At 28.6% G+C, this 19,815-nt stretch overlaps 1 protein-coding gene across 2 annotated transcripts in view; it reads right to left on the bottom strand.

Annotated features, from left to right (window-relative positions):
* The window catches only part of LOC142322194 (G-protein coupled receptor Mth2-like), a 60,611-nt gene extending 46,410 nt beyond the window's left edge, over window positions 1–14,201 (bottom strand). The window contains exon 1 of one of the 2 annotated variants that reach the window (XM_075360992.1): window positions 13,987–14,201. The gene's annotated coding sequence lies outside the window, so the exon portion shown is untranslated. The remainder of the gene's footprint in view (window positions 1–13,986) is intronic. The other variant, XM_075360991.1, reaches the window with a different exon arrangement.
* Between the last annotated feature and the right edge of the window lie 5,614 nt (window positions 14,202–19,815).

Genomic DNA, 19,815 nt, shown 5'->3' with positions numbered 1-19,815 from the left:
ACCACCCTAATTGAATGACTAATTACCAAATTTATCATATACATCAAAATAAAAGATATTAAGACAGATTCGCTTTATAATTTTTTCATCCAGATTAGGATGCCAAATTAAAATAACTTGATCAAAAATTCAACAATTTTCTCAAGAATTCTTAAGACTTGAAACTATAACTACAGTGGCTTCTTCAAAACAAACAATATAGTACTACATTCAGAGTTGTACCTTACTGTGCAATGCCTTATCAGTAAAAGCATCTTCAAGGAAAGAATTTTGTTTAAAAACATTTCATTACAATGAATAAACATTGAAAAGTATTTTTTTTGAAATAATAATTGCCTTTACACAGTCATTTTTAATATAGTTTAAAACAATCATTTCAAAGACACTTAATGTTAAACATTGCCAATAGTAATATAACCTCAGTGAGTGAGATCACCTATGATCTCACCATTTATGTTCCATTTACTTCTGTTGGATTATATAATTCTATGATAGGTTATAAATTAAAACATTATGAAGTGTTTATAAACATTATATTAACACTAAAAAACAGTTGAAGTTCATACTGTTCAAAAGACCTACAGAATTTCTTAGGAAAAATCTCATAAAAGTTGTAAATATACAAATATGTATTTAGAGCACGTAACACTTTTTGGCAGTAACAGTAGATAAAAATCCTGAAAGAAAAACAACAGAACCTTCAGAATTTGAATTACATTGTTCAATGTTGAAGATTTTGTACCTAATTAAAAAAAAAAAAGTTTAAAACATTCGTTCTCAACGTGGGCGATAATGCCCCCTTTGAAAATTGGAGGCATTCAAGCTGTCTAGGAAGGTGATGGCTGATAGGAAGGTGACAGCAAAAATTATGTTTTCCTGATATTTCAAATTAAAATTAAATACCTACTAAAGTATTTTTCAATTGAAAGCTTTGTTTTAATTATTGTATTGTTATATTGAAATGCTATCACTATTGTTATATAACTATATATCGTCATTCATTCTGTGAAACCTCCTATGTGTCTCAAAAATCAATTTTGAGTTATATATCACTGGGATCAGCTTTTCAAACTCTGCAAGTCTATGAAATCCCTTATGTGGTGAAAAAATTGTAGCTAATGCTATAATGAAAAAAGAAATCTCCTAAGCAAAAACAGAATATTTCTCAACTTTAGAAACCTCTTATGTAACATTAATCCACATGGGAGTTTCCTCTATTTGATATTGTTATGTTGATAGATGGCTTAGGGGGAAATATGTTACGTGAACCAGATGTTACTTAAGAGATTTCACACAATAAGCTTCATAAAGTTTTGTTCACTACCATATTATTAGCTTTTATCTTTTTTCTTTCAGGTACCCCAGATCATTCCAGATCTGTTGAAGGTATATTGAAAGCAGTGGTAGGTGCAAATGCTAGTATTGAATTAGTTCAACAAAATGGATCATCTTTTGATGAAGCCAATGAAGATAGAATTCTTTTTTGTAATTTACTGATACCTATTTCAGGTAACACTGCTGTCTATAACTTTTTAGATTTTTAACAATGAATATTCACAAGAAAACAAGAGTTCCTCAGAAAGCATTACTATCAATAATACTGTTGCTGAAGAAAAAAAAACGAGATACTCGATGAAAAGATTACAGATCAGGCATTCCAATTTGAAAATTCATTGATGTTCTTTCTGATGAATCAGTATAACTGAGGTTGTGGAAGACCACCTGGAATTTATTGATATATTTGTCTCAAAAAACACACCAAATAATAATTCAAGAGCTATTTCACCATTGATAGACTCAGATGTTGTAAGTTGGCTCAAATATTCCTACTGCGACTAACACCTTTGATGGTTAGAAAGCAAAAACATTTAGTGTTACAGAGATAAAAAACCATGAAACATAGATTAAAAAAACAAAACAAAACAAAAACATAGAGCTTCAGGAAAAGAGTATTTGGGAGATAAAAGAGTTGGAACAAAAGTTGTAGGAACAATTGTAAAGAAAGCTAGGTCCCTAAAAGGTAGATGTATCCACGTCTTATTACCCGAACCTTCGAAAAGAACAAATCAAACTTTCTTGTGCACTACGGTATCTGATACAAAGCGACAAGAAATATTTAATCATTTTTGACATAGTCCTACCTCATGGAAAGAAAAACAAACATTTGTGACAACTTTAGTTAATTCAAGGCCCATTATTAAAAGAAGCTCCACCAAAATACCAACATCTGCAGGAGCTTAAAGATAAAGACTTTTGGCCCTTCTAGATGGTCTTCCATTCAGTTGTGCAGGAAAAAGAGGAGCATTTTTAGTTTGTAAACGTAATCGTAATGGTAATGGTAATAATTCAATACAAAGTTTAATTTTTTATTCACAAAAGTCTGATTATGTTACATTATTAATTTTTCAGTTAGTAACATAAGAAACTAATTAAATATCTCTTGTAATGTTACTATAAGTTTGTAACTGTTACTGTAATTTTTAAGAGTGTTTTTATATTTACAGTGTACTAATGAAGCAACAGTTATTCATTAAACCTAATGGTAATTAACTAATTAAATATCTATTGTGAGTGTTTTGTGAGTAATGTCTTTTACTTTCAATCTCTACAATTATTTTGTTTCCTAGTAATTTCAATAATTAAGAAAAACATTTTATAATATAAACCTAATAATATCATGAACACTTGTACTAGGTTTCAGTTTAAGAAAAAAAAACAGGCAAAATTAATCCAACTATAACTAAAACACCCACGAATAAAGTTCAAAAGGCTCTATGTAGCCGATCACGATTGTTTGAAATCACCTACGTAGCAAAATAAACATATATGTATTTTTTTGAATTGTATATAATCTTCTAAGCGAGTAGTAGATGAAAAAAAGGATTTATCTTAAAACAGGTAATTAGAAATCTTAGATTAAATTTATGATATAACTGTAATATTACATTCTGTTAATTCAATTTCAAAGGTTTTTCTGCTTACCTGAAAAATTTAGGTTTTTGCAGATAGGAGATTACATAGAATGAATGATGAGATATATATATCGCATATGCCACATTTAAAAACAATTGCAGTTGCTGCTTTTAAGAGTACATCTTAAAAACAGCAACTGCAATCATTATTTTTAACAGGTGGTAAGTTTTAGGCTAGAAACGTTTTGATTCTCAATGTGGGTGGTGGGTGAAAAAGTTTAAGAATCAATTGTTTAAAAAAACATTACATAAAAAAAAAAAAAAATTGTGAATATTTACACTGTACAACTATGCTGGCCAGGGTTTTGAATGAGGTTTGTCAAGCTCTTCATCATTTGGCCATTAACATTTTACTTTACTTTATAATCTTCAATTTCCAGGATCTTATTCTGCACATTATTGTGGAATCATCATACTGTTAAGGATTTGTGGTAGGATATTATCTAACCCAAGCCTCCCTCCCACTGCTGAGTTAATTATAATTTAGTAATGGAAAGAATGATCTACCATAAGATATAATGTTAAGAATTAATTAACATAATGGTATTTATTAAACACATTGAGATCAAATGGTAAGTAGAATTTTGGACAAGTGTTAAAGTGACATAACTTGAACTTATAATCACAAAAAAATAAATTTTGAGTTGTATTGTAAAAGGGAAAAGTTAAAATTTGTTTTAAAACAATTAAAACAAAATTACAAACCTTGGGGGAAAACTGATTCATTAACCTCTTCCATTTTTTCTTCCTTTAAAACTCTGAATTCTAGTTTTAATTGTCTAAATAAGATTTTAATTTTAATTAATGAGTACATATTAGCTTTATAGTTTGACTACCAGTTTCAAATTAATGAAGCTCTTGCTTACAAAATGCCTTATGCAGCTAATTACTGTCTCATTCTCATATAATCCAAGAAGCCAATAATTAACTAAAATTGACATCGAAGAAAAATTACATTAATCTGAATAACTTTAGTTTTGTAATTTTTGCATTTCACAAAAGCATTATTACAAATGTTTATAAAAAGTTTATAAAAAAAATATTTGAGGCTTACATTTAGGTAATTTGTGTGAGGAAGTAAATGTAAATGTTCAAGCATTTCGTAAAGTACAAGTATTAAACACTAACCAAACCATTCATAGATAGCTTTCTTGCTCCTATCTAAGGTGCTTATCCGTCCGGATCCCTCCCTTTACATAGAAATACATGCCGACCTCGTTTTCCACGTTACCGGCGTGTTAATCTGTTGAATGGTTAACCTTGCTGGGGACAGCCTATCAGATCCAGACTCGCTTAGCACATGTCCTTCCCGCACTCCTCACAGGTTCATCATATGTCGAGTTTCACCATTGCCACCATAAGTAAGCCCTGATTCCCCACTGATGCGTGTGGGTGGAGAAAACATAATAGCCATAGCGTGAACCCCCCCCCCCCCTAATTACACGGTGCCAGTTTTTTGGGATCACCTAACTGAAAACACGATGGGTTAATCGGAAACCGTGAATGAAATGATAATGAATAACCGGCGCAGTAAAATTGGAGAAATTGCAAGTGAAGATAACGACTGCGAAAGTATTGTGTATGCGAATTCTTTAAAGATAAGCTTGGTTACCCCAACATGTGTCACATCTGTTGACCGACAACCACAGACATCAAGTTTTCGCATCAGCTCTTTTATTTTCATCAACAATATTCCATGACTGGTCCACATGTTTTGAAAGAAATCCGCATGCTGGATGAGAGCTGGGTGCTACATTACACTATTTAAACTGAATGAGAAACACATAAATGGATACACAAAAATACAGGCAGTCAAAAGATATATATAAACATGTAGGTTTGTCTTAAAAATATATGTTTGTTTAATAGACTGGCTGTACCTTACATTCTGATCGTCCCTCTTATTGTACTCACTGTCAAGCAGTCCTCAAAGCATCCATTTATAAATAAGTAGGGTGTTAAATGATAACAATGACATCTGAAACAACAAAAAAAATAATAATTTATAAGTATTTTAATAGTCTTAAACAAAAATTTATGATTTTATTATTAATTTATGTGCGTATTATCGAATAAAATCTATTAATCGTATAATAAATAAAAACTGTTAGTTAATGTGAAGATGGTAACAAAACAGTACATTACCGCTATTTAAATTATACTGAACATGATATATTAATCAGCTCGAAAGTCTTGAAAGTGGCATAATTTTAAAATAAGTACAGTACTTAAATGACAAATCATGCATCTGAAACACAAATAAACATATTTTTTAAATCTCAAACAATAATCAAATATAATATTAATTAACTATACATGGATGTTTTACAATAAAATCTTATAATTTTAAATCAATATGTTTAAACCAACAAAAAATATAGCACTAAGTTACTGAGAAAAATGTTTACTACCGTTATGGAATTAATACTGAACATCATGTATTAGTCACACCGAACAGCTCTTTGAAATAGGATGAATTTAATATTAAGCAAACATTTCTATACATGTAACATATGTACCTGAAAACAAAAAAAAGAATTTTATTCATCAGAAATATTATCTTCATGATATTAATGAAACAATAGTTATATTATCTAATAATCATCATAAAAAAATTATTATTACCTGTTAGAAAATATGCTGATGATAGTGAATACGTATCACAAATATTTTCTTGAATTTTAGGATCTGCATTAGAATCAGGCTGTACTTTTGAAGGGGTGATCGTATATTTGTATCCTAAGAACATTCTTTTTAACAATGCGTCAACTAAGCACACACAGAACATGCTCAATACATATGCAAAAACCAAATAACTACACAACTCACTCTACTAAAGCTAACCGAACAACTAAACCAAGGCAATACAGTAACCTAAACATTTATTAATGAATAGAGTTCTACAAACAGTTAAACATAGCATATATGATATTACAAAAATATCAGAATTAAAGAAAATCGCCATAAATATTATTTAACGCGAGAAGTAAATTGTATGATCCGGAATTGGAACTTTTCCAAAAAACATGCATGAAAAATATTTTTTTTCCTCCTATTTTCAAGATATAGTCATGTTTTACATACCTTTTATACAGCTAATCCTACAATATAATAATCAATAAAAAAAATTAAAATCCTGTTTCTAATAACTTTCACCAAAGTGTACTGTTTGGGATACGAACACGACTTAAAACTGAAACATAACCGAAAAAATTAAATGCATAAAAAACCTGAAATACACACATGTATAAAAATATATGAATAAAAAATAAACACAACCTACAGTGGGACTTACCTGGGCGAACACGATATTTTTCTTAAAATACCATGAATATATTTATTATACGAATATTCACATATTTAAAAATATATATAAATAAGTTTGATGATAAATCTGTAAAATAATTAGTTTAACATACTGGAAAAAGAACCACCTGCTACGAAATAAATATTCCTCCTTTCAGTTGATAGTATTACATTAACAGAGATAAATATTTAAGTAAAGTTAACGGTGTTCAAATAATCCACAGTCTTTAACCTATTAAGTAAATTGCCTGTATCGTACCTGTAACAATAGAACAAAAGAATTATGTTAAAAGAATAATTTTGTAATTTTTTTAATAGTTATAAAAAACAACACATCTGCAACACCATTCAAAACATAATCGTTTAATCAATCACCACAAATTATAATCATGAGAAAAAGTACAAAACCCTATTTATTAATAAAATAAAAAGAAAATTACTATTTGTCAAAAATAAATATTTCATAACTATTAAATATATAAGCAACAATTACACCGTATCTTTCAAAATCTACAAATTCAGAATTCAGTTAAAAATATACTATCTAATAGAACTGCAGATTTAAATCTTGCACTGATAAAATTAGCTACTTACGACAGTATTTAAGAAAAGAACGTAATATATTCTGAATATGAGCCAAAACGGGCCAGAACTACAATTTTTCGAAATAACACGATCCCAGCGCCACCTACCGGATCCATTTTTTACAAAAATATTTCGTTTATCTTAACTAATATATATTTTTCACTTTTCTACAAATATAGAGATGAAAGAAACTAAACATGAATATAAAATTATATTTCATTAAAATTAAAATCTCTTGATATAAATGAAAAATATAGTAGCTCAGAGCATAAATAATGTAATGCGGTGTAACTATTGTATGTTTCTATCTCTTAAATGATTTAAATTTTTTGTTACGAATAAAAAGGGGAAGTTCCGTCAGACTTCAAAAAAAGTGTTATATTCATGATACCAAAGAAAGCAGGAGCAGATAAATGTGAAGAATACAGAACAATTAGTTTAACTAGTTGTGCATCAAAAATTTTAATTAGAATTCTATACAGAAGAATTCGGAGGAGAGTGGAAGAAGTGTTAGAAGAAGACCAATTTGGTTTCAGGAAAAGTATAGTGACAAGAGAAGCAATTTTAAGCCTCAGATTAATAGCAGAAGGGAGATTAAAGAAAAACAAACCGACATACTTGGCATTTATAGACGTAGAAAAGGCATTCGATAACGTAAGACTAGAATAAAATATTCAACATTTTAAATAAACTACGGTTCAAATACGGAGATATAAGAACAATTTCTAACATTTACAGGAACCAAACAGCAACAGTAATAATTGAAGAACATAAGAAAGAAGCCGTAATAAGAAACGGAGTCCGAGAAGGATGTTCCCATCTCAGTTACCTTTTAATCTTTACATGGAACTAGCAGTTAATGATGTTAAAGAACAATTTAGATTCGGAGTAACAGTACAAGGTGAAAAGATAAAGATGCTAAGATTTGCTGATGATATAGTAATTCTAGCCGAGAGTAAAAAGGATTTAGAAGAAACAATGAACGGCATAGATGAAGTCCTACACAAGAACTATCGCATGAAAATAAACAAGAACAAAACAAAAGTAATGAAATGTTGGAGTGTCGCTTTATATGGAAGTGAAACTTGGACAATCGGAGTATCTGAGAAGAAAAGATTAGAAGCTTTTGAAATGTGGTGCTATAGGAGAATGTTAAAAATCAGATGGGTGGATAAAGTGACAAATGAAGAGGTATTGCGATAAATAGATGAAGAAAGAAGCATTTGGAAAAATATAGTTAAAAGACGAGACAGACTTATAGGCCACATACTAAGGCATCCTGGAATAGTCGCTTTAATATTGGAAGGACAGGTAGAAGGAAAAAATTGTATAGGCAGGCTACGTTTGGAATATGTAAAACAAATTGTTAGGGATGTAGGATGTAGAGGGTATACTGAAATGAAACGAGTAGCACTAGATAGGGAATCTTGGAGAGCTGCATCAAACCAGTCAAATGACTGAAGACAAAAAAAAACAAATTAGATAGGTATCTGTTATTCCTTTTACTTTTATTTACCTATATAATTATATATATATATATATATTGCTACTAGGTTATTCCAAGATTTCTCAATGTATATTTATAATTTAATAATATTATTGTAACATGAATATGCATTAAATCATCATTCTGAATATGTTCTAGTCCCAACTGACTAATAAAGTATTTGCTGTCTTAACTTACTATTCCATCTTTCCTAAATTGCTCTTAAGTCTCCTCTTATTTCTTTTCTAGGTGGCATACAAAACCAGTCTAAGGTATATCCATCTGGTAAACCGGCACCTTCTCCTAAAATCTAAAATATAAATCTTTTCTAATTCAACAGCTTAAGTACAAAATACTATAACTTCTGATAAATGAACTTTTACAAATAACTGTGTAACAAGTACAGAATTGAAAACAATATCATTTTCAGTATTTTTTCTCATTGTGCCTACACATCATAATATGTCATAATTCTTCATTTTATAATAAATATTTATTTTGAAACCATCAAGAATAGCAGTGAAGTTTTTTTACTTAGAACAATATGTTATTTTGTTTCTTGAAATCGCCTTAAAATCTCTTAATTTTATCAATTCACTGATTAAGAAAAACATTTGAGAAGCTCAAAACATTTCAGAGGTTCTCAATTCATCTTTCAATTTTTTATGTTCATTGCAGATTTCTCTTAGTATCCCGTTGCAAATTGTTTCACATAACTGAAGTAGAAAACTTTACAATGAAAAATTATATCGTCTACGTAATTAATTTTCTGTATAAAAATTTAAGAAACTTCATCGGAAAAATCTTAAGTAAAATTAATACACATTCCTACATTATAGAAATCCATAAAATCTTGCTCGCACAGTAGTCCCATTACGTTCATCAAATTCCTTATCTTATTTTTGTTAAGTTTCAGGTTTTTCACCTGTGTGTTTCATGAAAACATTCTATTTTTATAATATGGCAGCATTTTTGTAAGCCCATAAAATAAAGAAAAACAAAAAAAATGGTAAACTAAAGAAGTTAACTTTTAAAAACTAATATATAGATTGACTTAAGAAACATATCTAAAAAAATACCTTTTCAATTCTTTAAATTTTTAATTTCTGATCATTATCCAAAATTAATGGTTACCTGATTTAATCTTGTGGAAATAAAAAAAATTATTTTCTTTTTACTTTTTTATATGTTTTGAAGTCGACCATTAAATTCTCCATTAAATTCCTTCATTAAATTCCATTAAATTCTTTAATAAGAGCTGTCCATATTTTCAAGAGTTTCTAGAATTTGAGACCAGACGACACATCCTGGAAAATCTTAAAGCACTACAACCTCACAATTCAGTATTGTATTGTATTGTCTGTTTTCACAAAGGTCATTATAGTTTTTTTTTGTCTTCAGTCATTTGACTGGTTTGATGCAGCTCTCCAAGATTCCATATCTAGTGCTAGTCGTTTCATTTCGGTATAACCCCTAAATCCTAGTAACATCATAGTAACAAAAATTTTTAATTTAATTTTGTCTACTGCTATTATGTAATGTAGATGTTTTTGGTCTCATTTGTGTAGTCTTGATTGACTCAGGCAGTCAAACTTTTGCGCATATGTTTGCTCACAAATCAGGACTTCAACTCAAAAGATTTACCTATTTCAGGCATAATGTATTAGTTGAATCTGATTATAGTGTAGTACTTACAACTAATTTATTTATATTTTAATTGGAGTCCAATTTTATTTAAATCTTATTTTGTCAACTCCGGCTAGATTATTCAACAATTCTTAAAGGAGAATATTCAAATATTCCAACTTCCGTTCTGCCAAAATTATTTTGTATGACCTATTTAAATTCTTAAATTTGGAAAATCTAAAATCAAACATTTGTCTTTTCATCCGAACAATACATATCTTTATCATTATCATTCATTCCATCCTCATCAGTCCATTTTGGTAGCTTATGGGAGAGCACAATTAAAACTGTGAAATATCAATATCATCAACCTGTCTTAATCTCATCCCATTTCTACTGTTTCTACAGATCATAGGGACCCAGAACCATTATCACCTGGACATTTTCTTATTGGTTGTGCACTTATGTCTATCGGAGACATTATCTCATATTGGAGAAATGTTACTGATTGAGAATATTAAAATAATTTAGTTAATATATTTATTATTGTATGTTAATGTGCTTTAAATTGTGATTTATATTATGGTCATAAATGTTACTTAATGTAATATTCTGTATATTTATATCTTACTCATATGCTCTTCTAACACTACTCCGCACACACACACACGCGCGCGCGCGCGCACGCATTATATGCATATGTTAGATGCAATAAGTCACTAATCATTATTTACACTTTCTATCCAATGGCACCATGGTTAGTTACTCGGACCACTGGACACATCTACTGAGTCACGTTATAGATTATAGGTACAAGTATGCAAGAATACATACATTATGTACATTATCACGAAGCAATTAATAACTTATAAATTCACCTTCCTTTAAAATGTTACACAAAACATTACTAAATTTATATCTGTTCCAGCTAGACAGTATGTTTAACATACATTTATTTAAAAATGGGTAAACTAAAGTATGAAATTATTGTGATTTAATATGATTAATTAATTCAATGTAAATTTAAAAGTAAATAAAGAAAGTGTAAATTATCCATAGTTGATTTGGCAATTAGTGTATTCTATTACCACAGCTAACATATAGATAGAATGTCTGTACACAAAGAGTTTCAGTGATAATGATTGATAATTAAATTATGAATGATAAATTTTGTAACAAGTATTGTGAGAAAAGACTTGAGTAGGTACACCACTAATTGATATGATGAATGAATTTAAAGGTTTTTAAATAAGTCAAGTCCGATACTAATTTCAGATTGATAGCTTTGTTAGAAAGACTAAGCGTGAGATAAGCCTTATCAATGAAACACAAAAAGCATGACAAGAATTGATTTAAAACCTTGTTCTTCTGCCTGCCATGAAGAATCACAATTTGACAAATTGAATCACATTACTATTTATAAATGAGAAATCAATGGATTCATTATTGAAATTACCTAGTAAACTTCAACATTTACCAAAATACCAAAGATTATTAAAGATTGGTCAACTCTAATCTAAAATATACAATTATTTGATGTCCTGCTAATATATCTTTGATAGCATTTATTATAATAGGATGTGTTTCAGTGTATCATAATTGCCAATAACAGCAAATGATGTAGCATTAAGAAATTGTGTTCATCGAACTGCAATTAAATTTACACTGCTTAATAGACGAACAGATATTCTTAATAAATTTAAATAAAGATCTTTTATGTTTTCATTGGTATTATTAACAACTACTTTGTTTGTTTTAACTTCATCTAATAGATGTTTCAACTCAATTTGAAATTGAATTGCAATTCAAGCTGTTGCAACAATATGTCTTCAACACAGAACTTATTTCATATTTTAAAAACTAGGCTGATGTGAACATCTCTTATTTTACCTTTTCATAGTCATTTGAGATCTTTATTTAATACTGAAAATAACCTAGCAAAAATCTTGTATGCAGTAGCATATTTGTTAGGTCATTGCTCTAACCCGTAAAATGAATAATTCAAATTTTAATAAATTATTTGGCATACTGGTGTATAAATGATTACTAGATCGGGTTATACTTGTTCAGATCCATTCCTAATCTTAATAGTCTATATTATTAAGTGTTGACCTTATAAATGGTAACTTATAAATGGTAACTTCAATAAAAACCTTACATTAATATTTGTTATATTGTAAATATATAAGAACTCAAAAATAATATTTCATCATAAAAAGTTATTTGTAAATTTAATTTCTATTTATTGTTAATGAATAGAAAACATTAAAATCTCCATAACAGTTTATCTTGAAACCAATAGAGAATTTTATAAAAGTTATTTTAACCACCTTTGCCATTCCTGTCAATATCAAATACATGACTGTTCTCACTGCGCAGTTTAAAGAATTTTAAATAACTGAAAAAATGTTAAATTTTACAGTATTATAATAATCTTCACTTATTCCACAATTAAATTAAGTTAATGAAAGTACCTCTTTGTATAGCAATTGTTTTTAATAATAAAAATAAATTAAAATAATATGAATTTTTGCAAACCAAATTCCTTTGATTTGGAAATTTCCAATATCCTTTCTTTGTTATTAATAATGAATTTAAGTACTGAATTGTAGAACCTTCAATATCCGTGGTCGGAGGACCAAAATATGTTCGAATAACTAACCCGTTTCGGTGTAATACCTCGTAGGTGTTACCCCTTAGGTGTAATTAATCTACATAATAAATTTGCTGGTTCATATTTTGTAATAAATAAGATATTGTCCAGTTGATGATTAAATATTAATTTTAATAAGTTATAACGACCATTACATGTTAACATTTAAATAATTTTACATTACATTATTGAAAAAAAATATACATTAATGAGTGTGTATGTTGACAGTACGAGCTCTAAATTTAGCCTGAACAGTGCATTAATAATGAATTACTAATATACAATATCAGCTGATAAAATAGGCTAGCTGAATATACAAATTTAGTTACTTTTACAAAAGAGTAAGAAGTTTACATATTTATAGATTTGTAAGAAGAAATATCAATTAAATGCCAACAACTTAACAAGTAAGAAGCAATTCTTTTAATTATAAAAATAATGAAGAATTGATATTTGAGTCTGAACACCTATAATCAAGACTGGGATATCTTTAAATGTGTTGTTAATGATGCAGGAGAAGATGTGTCCAGTGGTCCTAACAACCAATAGTAATAGATCAAAAAAATGTACTGCAGCCTCACTACCTTTGAAGTATTGTGTTGGGTTACATGAAACCAGTCTGGTCTGATTACAGTGGATTTGTTCTATTTTTTTAGTAATATCTCTGTAAATAAAAAATAAACTAAAATATCTATAAAAATAAAAATTTTTGTAATCTACTGTTAAGATTAATTAAAATGTTGTAGTGGCATGAAATTGACATTATTTTTGAATAAACTTTTCTAGGTTAGAAAAGAAATATTATTTTATAAACTACAAATATTGCTCGGTAATTGAAATCAGTAAAACTAGAAACTAATTTATCACCGCATCGATGGCAAAGGCGTACTATTCTGTTGTATGGAAGATCCGAGTTCGATTCTTGGCTTTGATCAAGAAAGTGAATAACGAATCGGTCCCAACTAAAGATTTTAAATCATCTAAAATTATATAATAATTGTTTTTAATACATAAACCACACTTTACTTACCCCAGAGTTCAGTACGTTTAGATTGAGCAATAATTTTATATCCTCAGTTAATTATTTTATTGTTCTATTAACCTAAAATTTATTATCAGTCGCGTAACTTCTTTCTGTTTGTTTATTTTTGGGATATTACTTCACCGGTATTATAAATAGAAAACAATTTTTAGAAAAGTTTGAGAATACGAAATAGTTCATTTATTTTGTAAAAATAAGAGTGCAAATTGTATTTTAAAATTAATTTCGTGATAAGAATGCATACAATAGGCAAACAAAAATAATGACACTTATTTTAAGCTATATTAAAATAATATTAATGTAACAAATTACTTACTTCAATCGATAACGAGGGCCATCTATTTAAAATAAGCAATGTATAAGATATAATAATAACAATAATAATAGTTAAACAAGACAGACTAGACACGAGGATCTAAATTGAACTGTCAGTCAACCCAAGATGACCGCTGGTTCCATAAGCTTCATTCCCTGTCACACACATAATTTTCTTTGTCGCTCCCCACCACTGCAATTACCGTCATTTCCTGATAAAAAAATTTCTTCAAACGTCACAGCAAAATAAATTATGAAAATAAGCGCACTCTCTAAAATGTACATCCTACGCTGCACTGTTTCATCTCATAACAAGCGACCGACCGACAGTTTAATATTAATTTTTTCCAGATTTGACAACTTAATAATTATACAAAATAATAATTGAAACCAAATTTTCGTTTAAACGTATATACACGTTAACAAAGGAACGTAACCAACGGTAATAAGGTTTTCAATTATTTCTTTTTACCTAATTCAAAAATTATATTTAGAGATCACAAAGTAACTTATAATTTTTCGCGTCTCATTTCATTTTTCAATCGATTTGTAACCTCGGTAACGGAATAGAGAAACCGGCTGATGTTCTGAAAGTCACAGGTTTGGTTCTCGATTTAGACACCGGATCACAATTTGTTTAACCAGGTTTCACATATTAGACATAAGAGTAAACTGAAGGTCTTGGGTTCAGTTCTCAGTTTAGAATTAGTAATAATTACACCTACGTATAATGCTTGTGAGAAAACAACACAAAACTAATTAAATAAATGAGCCGGTGAAAGCAAACATAAAGTTACATATTTTTATTTTTTAATTGTTTAATTATTTTGTTAATCGTCACTAAAAATCACATTCTATAAAATTTCAGACTATTTATCTTCCATCGCGTGTATTGTTTATTAAATTTTAATTCACTTCAAAATTTCAATACCGCACACAACCTCCAACCGAATATAGTGAATATTTAACAATAATAAATTATTGAATTAAAATAGTATTATCGTTTCTGCGAGCAGAAAAAGTCAGATTTTGTACTCGACGAGTTGAAGCATATATAATTTCCATTTCTTATGGTTACAACTTCTGAACTATTCTTTGTTCAAAACAAATTTTGTCAAATGGAGAACATAATATCGATTTTAAATATTTTAGGAATTTTTTATTTATTTTTTATTAATAATAGTAAAATTATAATATACTGATTCGTTATTAAATTTTAAAAAAATAATAATAAAAATTTTACCATAATATTAAAAATTATTTTTTTTAATCATCTTCCTTACTGGTTAGCTTGGAATATGTATTCTATGTAATGTATTAAATAAGGCAAATGCAATGCAGCGATTTATCTGATGCCAAATTTGGCGGGTTCGGGGCCAAGGGGGAAGAAAAATCAGGTCAACTAAAAATCAAATGGCAACATAGCATCTGTCAATCGCAAAATGTTAGAACTGTGTTCATATACACCTCCCTATTAAGAACTCACTCACGCGCGCACAATTTTAATTATATATAAACACTGAAATATACTATTCTATACAAATATAATTTTTTTTCTCACTCAAAATCTGTTTTAGCTAAACCTTTGTAATTATAAAAATAATGTATTTGTAAAAATACAAATGTATTTGTAAAATAATAATTGATAAAATTTTCACATCGTATTTAATCAGTTTTAATACACGAGATTCAATTTATTAATAGTAAAAATAAACAGTATAAAAAAAGATGGCTTCGGAACAACGTTAGAAGAAGGGTAGAAAAAAATTACTACTGTGGTAAAGTATTGGAGACTGTGAGAGGGAGTGTGCTTAGAGAATGGAACAAGATAGCATTACTATTCTGAATGCATTTGACTCTCTCCTCCTTCCACCTGGTTCGTCAAAAACAACTGCGTGTGTCAAAATGTGTGTGTTACGTTAATGAAAAATTATATTTGTTTATAATATTATTAGAGCTGTTTCTATTATATTCAGCGATGTAGGAAAATAAACAAATCTTACACTGTAATATTATCTAACATTTTCTTTTTGATAATTTATTAATCGAATAAAAGTGTTTTTAACGATTAACGTTGTCATACAGTAAAAGTTTATTTCATTACGATCTGTTGTGGTGGTTTTAAAACGGTATCAAATTTTGTTTACTTGATTATTTATATTTGGCGTATTCAATGTATTTAGATGTATTTTACGTGAATCTAAACAACTGTTAAGAAAATAATTATACGTGTAAACTAGGTAAGGTCTTTCAAATAATAATATTTTGTAATAACAAGAATAGTACACAAACAATATGATTTATTGACAAGAAGGTTAACTTATTGGCAGGAATAATGGGAATTTAACGTACTACCACTGGCACATTTTGTTTTGGCAAAAATTATTATTTTTAGCTCAGCCAAATATATTTTTATTCTTGTTATTTTAATTAAAATTAAGTACAGATTACTTTATAAAAATATGTAATTAAAATAATTTGATTTCAAGTAAGTACCGATACACTAGAAGAGGGGTTGCTGATTCTTTTGTAGACCGTTTTATTTACGTATTATTATTTCTATTTAAATGTGCTTTACTTATTATTTCGGGTATCAATATTTTATTAAAGTTCTGTTTTTTGTTTAAAAAAATTTAGATTTCTGTTAATAACAAAACATTTTGCCTGTGTCTACATTTGGTGATTAATAATTAGCTATCTATTTTAAAAAGGTAAATTGCCTTTGTTGTTCAGTTTGAAATACTTTACAAATATTTTCTCACCTTTCTTGAAACTTACATTGATGTGTTCTGTAGATCAAAACTGTAGGTTTTTATGTTAGATGGTCAGACTTATTAATTTTTTTCGGAAGGGTAAGTTGACTTTATCAGCAACGAGATTTTGCCATTTAGCGCATCAAAAAAATTGTTATTGTCTTCGCGTTACTATAACAAATTCTCAATTGACCCATCTAAATTAATTAATTAACGAATATGCTTTATTTTTGTCTTAATATAAACAGTTTAGGTTACCGAATTTTCTTCTTTTTTTGTATGAAACGACAGAACCTAATGAGAAAAATAATAAGACATGAAATAATTGTTAACGACATTGATCTCAAACACAACACACATACACGCGCGCACACACACACACATTTCATGGCGGGTAGTAGCACCTTTCTCTTCAATCAGAAAAGTTTTGAATTCAAATTAAAAATATATATATATATATATATAATTATACACAGGCACGTAGCTAGGAATTTTTTTTCCGGCGGGGAATAAGGGGGCTGATGATGATTATAAAATAATAACAATGAAAATCATTTTATATTAAGTTTTTCTTTGAACAAAACCTATTCGTATTCAATGTTCGTTAACCCCTTGGAAATCGACTTCGATAAATACATCTGATTGCTTCTTTGTATTCATATTTCTCGAGAAATATGAATATTCATATTTACATTTTCTCGAGAAATCATTGAAATTATTTCACGGTGCGATTCTGATCGATTAAAGCGAACCGATCCCGACTGTCGGTTAGAAATACCTCTTTTTGTTGTAAAACTTATTTATTAAATAAAAAATACCATTTTAAATATATTATTATTGTAAATATTTTAAAAGTAAACGACATATTAATGTAATGTTTATTCTAAAATTTAAACCAAATAATTCTATGTTAATATAGAACTATAAGTAACAAAAAACGACATTAAAACAAAATAAACGATAAAGAAAAAGAGCGGAATAACTTTATATAGTGTGATTACGGGAGACGTATATAAGGACAAAAGAAATAGTTTATATTGTGTAATTGCTTTGTGTGCATTAATACGGCTAGCTTCTATACCCGGCTCGTTTGCTGTTTTTCTCATACGTTATTTCTCTCTTTCTGTACGATTCGTACCGCACAGTCATCTGAACTACTACATGCACCAAAACATGTGTCGGTTTAGACATAGACATTCGATGTAGACGATATCTCTCGATATATACAACTACATTAAATCTAGTAAAAGAAGTTTTAGGTTATTTATCGCATGTTTTTTTTATTTATATACTAGTGATAAGGATGAGGTTTAAACTGTAGTAAACATTCCGGGGGTCATAAGAAGAAAGAAAAGTAATAGCGAATTAATATTATATATTTTATTATATAATTTGTCAAATATAGTACAATAATTTATTTAATTCGTACAAACAAATTTAATGCCGAGTCCGCTAGATAAAAATTTGCTTTCTAAGATTACAAAGTAAAATAACTTATTTTAAGTACGAGTACAATAAAAATAGGAAAACCGGTTTATTTTGTGGATTAATCTTGTTATTTAAAATCATATTATTATAGGGATTTTAATTATAAGATTATCGGTTAACCGACTTCTCTCGTTCATTTATCCGAACGTTCGCGTTGTTTTCAGTATTCTTAAGTTAACATTAAAAAAATCTCTTTGTTTCCCTTTCTGTAGCTGAAATAACATTAAAATATCTAAATTGAAGTAAATGTTTTTTTTTTAAATTAATATCTGGAAAGGAGTCAAATTCATTTCTGAATTTAAAGAAATTCTTTCACGATTTGTTTTTAAACGAATTCCACATGTATATAATTTTAGATATGTATTTTTAAATGCCGGGTGTAATATTAACGGATCTAAATCTATCAAAAACATGTAAATCTTGATATATGTTTCATTAAACTAGTTGAATAAATAAGATGAACAGGTTAATTTTATTCTGAATTCCAAGTAGTATATTCATAATGTGTTGGAAGGTAGGTAAGATAAGGTAGATTTTATTAGAAAGCTGCCTATTGTAATGGATACCATGATTCGACTTTGGGAAAATTTCGTTATATCTTCGCGTTTCACATCCTCCAAACTCCAAAGCCACCGTCAGCTCAAAAGCATATGTATACATTTATATAAATATATATATTTAACTTTTTCGTGTACACAATAACTGTCGTAATTTTCCGCAAATCATTTTCAAATTGTTCCCTAAAAAAAAAATGCTACTCAAAATATCGAACGAGTTTGTTAACGGCCAAAATCGGACCATGGGGATGGAAATAGGCGGCTTTTTCGAAAAAACAAAATATTGCTATAACCTTTTTATTAAGTAAAATATCGAATTCGTTTGTTATTATCGAATAATTCTGAAAAACGACAAAAAATATTTGTTTTTCTTTCTTTTCTTACAAGCACTTTTTCAGGATATAGTAAGTTAGCGATGTGAAATTTAATATTATTTCTATATTTGATGTTGTAGTCAGGTGCCTGTGTAGGCTATATGAGAGGGTGACTCTAATGGCATCAAGTTTGAACTCGCTCACCATTGTTACTAGTTGCAGAAGTACATATGAAAAATATACCACTACTCAGTCAACTTAACTCGGTTTGAGATTACGTTGTTTGTTTTCGATATTAAATTGAGCGTAACTAAAAAACGATTCAATCAATCTTCATAAAATTTTCTTGTGCACAACTTCAGATACATTACGACAGCATATCTAAATTTCAACGAAATCGGTCTAATAGTAGTGAAGATTTTTGAGTGTAAGTATTTTACAAGTTGGCCTACATATACATATATATAAAAGGAAACTGATTTGTATTTTAGTATTCCTCATACCTTAAATCGTTAAGAAAATTAATTTTCTCCCCTCAATCTCACCGTACGACAGAAAATAATACCGTACTTTTCTTTGAAAATTCGGTAAAAATACCCTAGTGTACGTATATAGTGTATATATATATATATATATAATTTCCCCTTTTGCCGGATCTCAAGCTACTAAAGGGTTTTCCCCTCAACAGACAAATACTTTAATAAGAAAAATTTAGTGG

The sequence above is a fragment of the Lycorma delicatula genome, chromosome 3 (genome assembly GCF_047948215.1).
Source record: "Lycorma delicatula isolate Av1 chromosome 3, ASM4794821v1, whole genome shotgun sequence".
Taxonomy (NCBI): Eukaryota; Metazoa; Arthropoda; class Insecta; order Hemiptera; family Fulgoridae; genus Lycorma; species Lycorma delicatula.
The sequence above is the reverse complement of the archived record's forward strand: the minus strand, read 5'-3'. Positions and strand labels throughout refer to the sequence as shown.